The sequence below is a fragment of the Rhipicephalus microplus genome, chromosome 2 (assembly GCF_043290135.1).
Source record: "Rhipicephalus microplus isolate Deutch F79 chromosome 2, USDA_Rmic, whole genome shotgun sequence".
In the NCBI taxonomy this organism is placed as follows: Eukaryota; Metazoa; Arthropoda; class Arachnida; order Ixodida; family Ixodidae; genus Rhipicephalus; species Rhipicephalus microplus.
This window is the reverse complement of record NC_134701.1, coordinates 131,110,524-131,116,523: the sequence shown is the minus strand read 5'-3', so window position 1 is coordinate 131,116,523 and position 6,000 is coordinate 131,110,524.

Genomic DNA, 6,000 nt, shown 5'->3' with positions numbered 1-6,000 from the left:
ATCGACCCGGGGAAGCGACGGCGATGTGAATGCGGGAAATAAAAGTCGTGTGGCAGTGTAGTCTTCAATAAAGCACACTTAAAGGTCTAGCGCTGCCCCGCCGTGGTGGTCTAGTGGCTAAGGTACTCGGCTGCTGACCCGCAGGTCGCGGGATCGAATCTCGGCTGTGGCGGCTGCATTTTCGATGGAGGCGAAAATGCTGCAGACCCATGGGCTCAGATTTGGGTGCACGTTAAAGGACCCCAGGTGGTCGAAATTTCCGGAGCCCTGCATTACGGCGTCTCTCATCATCATATGGTGGTTTTGGGACGCTAAATCCCACATATCTATCAATCAAAAGTCCAGCGCTCATCCATGTGTACTGAGCTCCTTCTCGTGTTTCTTTGCAATCACTGCATGGTACGCCGTTTTCGCGTTAGTGGCCAGCAACAGCTAGTGCTTACGCACCGAATATAATAAATCTTTTTCAACCACCCCCACGTGTTCGTGTCACATTTCCCATCATGCTTATGTTTCATTTTCTTTTTTTTTCTGCGCTCATGAAAAGGATATGACGTGCGCGTGCATCTATAGTGTTCACACGCCAATCTTCTCGAGCTTACTACATGCGCTGGTCACAATTCTAGCATGCTCTAGTTTCAGTTCCTATGAATGGGCAGCTGAAATTCAAAATTTTCACGTAATCGTCCGACCCATTCTTTTCCCTCCGCGACTGCACTTACTTTCGCTTTTATCTCTTCTGCGATAGCAATTGAACACTCCAGGCTTATTTTATTTGCTGCCACCTTCACGTTCCATATGAAGTGAGTGAGCTAGAGAAGAACAAGTCGCCCCACAAGTCATGTGTACTATGTGCGAATGAAAGCGCGCTAGCGCGGCTGACAAAAGTGTCTCATACAAGGGTGACACCGGGGGTGATTGGGGAGGGAGGGGCATATGCCTTCGTAAATTTGTACTTGCCCCCTATTGCACCCCTTGAGCAAGCACATTCAAACCATACCGGACGAATTCCCCGCCTTCCTGTTATCTGAAAAAAAAAAAAAACTATCATGAGTGCAACCCTGGCAAAAAAATCCTTGCAAAAAAACAAGTACAAAAAAAAAGATTGTGGCTTTGCCACTGGCCTCACATAGATGAACGAGCCGGCCACCTCCATCGCTCGAATGGCGTACGGAGATGGGAGGAGGATTCACCAATATACAAATTACACCGAGGAAGGAAACCTTTCCTTCCTCCGTGTATAAGTACGTATATTGACCAGCCGGGCATGGTCGCACGGGTATCTTTGGAGACCAGCAGGTGGCTCGTATACCTTCGCAGTTGTTGAGCGCTCATCGTAACGCAATAGTAATACGCAAAATGCGAAAACTCATCGTAACGCGCCTGCGTTGAAGTCGTAGACAGCGCGAGGTCAATTTAGCGCCTTTTTTTTTATGGAGCACGGCCTGCTATGTAGTAGGTTCGAATCCCACTTTGTCCTGGGTGTTTTTATTTAGTGTTTTTTTTTTATTTCGTGCTTTAGTGATAACGGACACCGGTGGCGGACAACTACGGCGTCGCACGTGACTCGTGTTGTGATCTCATAACAGCTTTTGTGAAATGCTATGAACACAGCGGGATTCTAACCCGGATCCCCTGCGTGCCAGCTCAGTATTCTACCGCAGAGCCACGCCTGCGTATGAAACTCCGTTGCCAACTTGCCTTAGGTAGGCTTGATGTCGGGAAAGGAGTCGTGTTGGTATGAGTAATAAAACGTTTTAGAACAGCAAAGAAACAAACAGGCGTCACACAATGCGAATCGCCTAACGATCGATCGAGTGGGTCGTCCAATGTTTCAACCAATAACAAAAGCTTGTTTTTGATCACATTGCTTGTGGCGCATACCCACCTCAGGTCTAATTATTCATCGTTGACAGCCACTGCATGAAAAATTGGCACAAAATTTCTTACCAGTGTGTACCGGCCGGGTACCGCGCTTTTCCTAAGAATGTCGAAGAATAGCACAGTGAGTGCCAGCCTACTACAGAGAAATTATGATTACTTATGGCGTAGTGGACACCCAGCAAGCGTGCTTGTAGCAGTTCTGAAAAGGCTCTGAAAGAGACCCACTCTTCCAGCTTTCGCTGCGACTGTGCTGCGCGTTCCACGCAGACCCGGCTTTTTTTTAAAACGTGTCTTCCCCGCTCCCTTCTCTCGAAAGCCCCCTCGACCACTTCTGTCAATTGACTATATTTCAAATATTTGCTTATAATTTGCCGAAGCACGCACTCTGAATACCTTAAATGGAGTTTAATTCAAAAGGCAAGTTTATATAAAAAACAAATACGAGTCAACCCTAAAGCAAATCCGAGAAAACCATTGTGAAACACAGGGTGTGCAAAGGCGTGCACAAGAGGTATACGTCAGGACACCACAAAATGCGACTGGGGAACTCCCTTTATGTGTGCGTATTTGCACGCCATGTCATTTACAATGAATGCGTACCAACCAGCCCAGCTCACTCGCAGAAGAACGTGGTCTCTTGGAAGCCACTGCGAATGCAAGCTGTAAGTGCGCACGAATTACATTGAAACGTTGAACTTTGAAAAAACACGTGACATCACACCCAAATCGAAATAAAAGGTAGTAGACGATGATCGAATAATAGGCATTGCATGAGCCCGTCTCATTATACGTATATGCGACGGGACGTCACTGATGTATGAATTCCCGATGGCACAAATTTCGCATCGGCTTAAATCGACGTGTATAAAGTGCATGCCACAGGAAGCCTCATACAAATGAATTGGCCCGGTGATTTGAAAAAAAGTCGTTCCCTTAGTAAAAGAAGCCAACGGAACAAACCTCATTCAAATGAATTGGCCCGGTGATTTGAAAAAAGTCGTTCCCTTAGCAAAAGAAGCCAACGGAACAAACTTCGAAAATGGACTGGGCATCTTTCAGCTACGTCCCATGCTGTTTGCTGTCCTCTGATGGAAAGGCGAGAGTTGACTTGGAGGAGCTCAGTGAGCTGGAACGACTCTTGGAACTCTTGCGGATCGGCACCGGCAGCGGCTGCAACTCTAAGGTCTCGTTCATGATTTCAATGCTCGGTTTGCTGGACGTCGAAAGCCTGCGAGCTGGGATATTCACCAGCTCTGCGGGCGGCTTGCACGACATCGAATGCCTGCGAGTCGCCAACTTCTTGGACGGTTGCTCGGGAGGCAGCGCGAAAAACACCATCAATGTGCGAACAGCAACGCCGCCGAAATCGCCAGGCTTAGGTTTTCGCGGCCCACGTCTCTAAGCACGGACGTCGGGTGCGCGACAATGGCGCCCACGCGGCCGACACCCAACTCAATGCCGTGACTCGCACCGAAGTGGGGAACACCTTGACGACATACACGGCGTGCACGACGATCGCGAAGAAGGCAACAGACTTGGCCGCAGCTAATATGGCCGACAGAAAAGGAGCGAGACCGACTGCCGCAAGTATGGCGCTAGCACACACCAGCACAGCACTATCAGGGTCACGAGGCTGACGCTGAGGAGCTGCTTCATGGATACCGCTCGTGCTGGGAAGGTGTACAATAAAACGTAACTCAGCATCATGGTGCCGGACGACAGCCACAAGAGGTGTCTCACGCTCACAACAGCCGACGAGAGGATAAAAACTTGCGCGGCGAAAGTGATCACAGCGTGTGTCGCCAGCACAAAGAAGGCGCGTCACCGAATATCGGATCCAGGACCTTCTGGGCCTTCCGATGTGTCGGACGCGGTGTATCGCAGCGCTTCGTTCCTGGCGGCTTCGGCTCTCACGATGTTCATCAGGAAGTTAGTACTCAATGGCTCAAAGTTGTTAATCTTGGCCACGGACAGTATGACTGCGCCGGCTTCCTCCAGCTCCCGACTGGCGATGAGCCATCGCGGCGACTCCTGGACGATGGCAAACGCAACGGACGAGAAATAGAGTGGGTGACAACAGGACTATCTGCAGGAGAATCCAGCTGGCGCGCGCCGAAGCCAGGTGCACCGAGCTGAGCCGAAGCAGCTGAGACCACAAGTCGGACAGTAGGAACGGTATAATGAGGTGGCGATGCAGGTCTTCAGTACACCGTCGCAGAAGCTGGACCCTTCGAAGAGAATCACGAGGCTTACGACCACGTTGACCGCGCTGAAACCGGCAGCGAGGAACCTGGTCGAAAGGTACATGCTATAGGTGTCGGCGAAGCAGGACGCAAACGTCACAATAAGCAGCATGGTAATAGATACCCACAGGACAGGCTCGCGGCCACCACGATCGGCTACGTGTCCCACCACGACAAGGAAAAGCGGCGAGCTCGCGCTGTAAATTACGTTCGCCACATTGATAAGCCAGTGACTGCGACATACCAAGTTCCAGCGGCTAATTATGGTGGTGGGTGCACTCTTAGGATCGTAGTCCCAAGAGTCGCACTCGACCGTCGCGGTGTCGTTATACCATCCCCCAAGTTTGAGTACATCAGGCATCGGCTGTACCGGCCGTCGGCTTCTGGGGGGATGACCTCTCTCTTCCATTCGGTGGCGGATATGTTCAGTCCAGGTGGCTTCCGGCACCAGTGATCCACGTCTGGAGAGATCAGTGTGAACGCGACTGTGTGACAGTGCACGACGAATGCGCAGAGAATGGCTACGAGCAACAGTCTTCGCTGGAAACTTCCATTGCCGAAAACGTCCTGGCAATCGAAGCAGTCAGCGGTTTTCAAGTCGAGTGCTCCGAGACGCCGACTCGAGTAGAGTTCCATAGCGTCCCGTGCCGGCAATCTGCCGGTTCTTCTTCTGCCTTTTCCTCATTCGTATGACACGTGGCAAGAGCACATGGATGAAAGAGTATTCTTGTTCGCCTTGTGGTTCACACCTATAGTGAACGTGAGTTTTGACATAGAAACCAACTCGCCCAACAGCCAACTCTTTTGAACTGAACTGATGGCGTATAGAACTACACTCACACCCTAAGAGTACTCGTTCCTCCATGCAACAGCGCGAAAGCGTGGTATCATGGTAATCACCTACATTACCTTCCTCCTGAAACTTTCACATTTGCTGTGTGTATATATAAAATCAGACACACACACGAACGTACATAAGAAAAAAAATTAGCCCCCCCCCCCCGCAAAAAAAAAAAAAAAGTGGCTACGCCTATGAAACAACCATTTTCAACTTCAGAAGTGGCGCCAATTTCGTCCTAAAACTAGTGATCAATAAACGTCGCAAATTTTGTAACGTCTTAATTTTTTTGTCACAATAGAAGTTTTTAACTCGTGATAACTAGGTATCTTTTTTGTGTAAAAAGCAGCACACACCATTCAATTATGAATGACGTCATGGCGTGGCAGTAAAGCGGTAATTTCAAAGAACGCGTTACGTAGCTTTCGTCTTTGTGTCTTTTCTGACTTATCAAGCCTTCCCAACAGTGTGAGCGACTTTGAGCTAAGGCAAAATTTCATTTTGCTAGAGCATCGATGTGTACTGTTATTTTTATTGGGTTGTTTCGATTTACTTGGAATCATAGCGACTAGGGAAACCACGGCGTGAGCAGTGCGCGTTTCCAAACGGTAAGCGTGGGAGCTAGGACGTCGTGATTGTCCAGCGTACTTCATACCTAAATCCCCAAGCCAGACGCCGTTGTACCTATCATCAAAGAAACTGGTAGGTGTTCTGTGACCCCGCCACAGAACACCTACACCCGCCCCTTCTCTTAACACTGTGCCGTAGTATTCATGGTATCATTCAGCGCGCGATTTAATGTATTGCCGCGCACTGTTGCCTTTTTTTTACTTTTACGTTATTCTGAAGCATCGCCGCCGTAGGTTTAAAGTCAAGGTGCTCCTGAGCGCTCCACGATCTCTGACCTTATGCACAGTCGTTTTCCTGCGCCGCTCGATTATACAGAATGATACCTGGTGATCCCAAAACCGCTGCACCCGCTCTAATATTTCGCCTCCCAATACCCTGAAGCTAGTATTTTCTTCCAAAATCCGC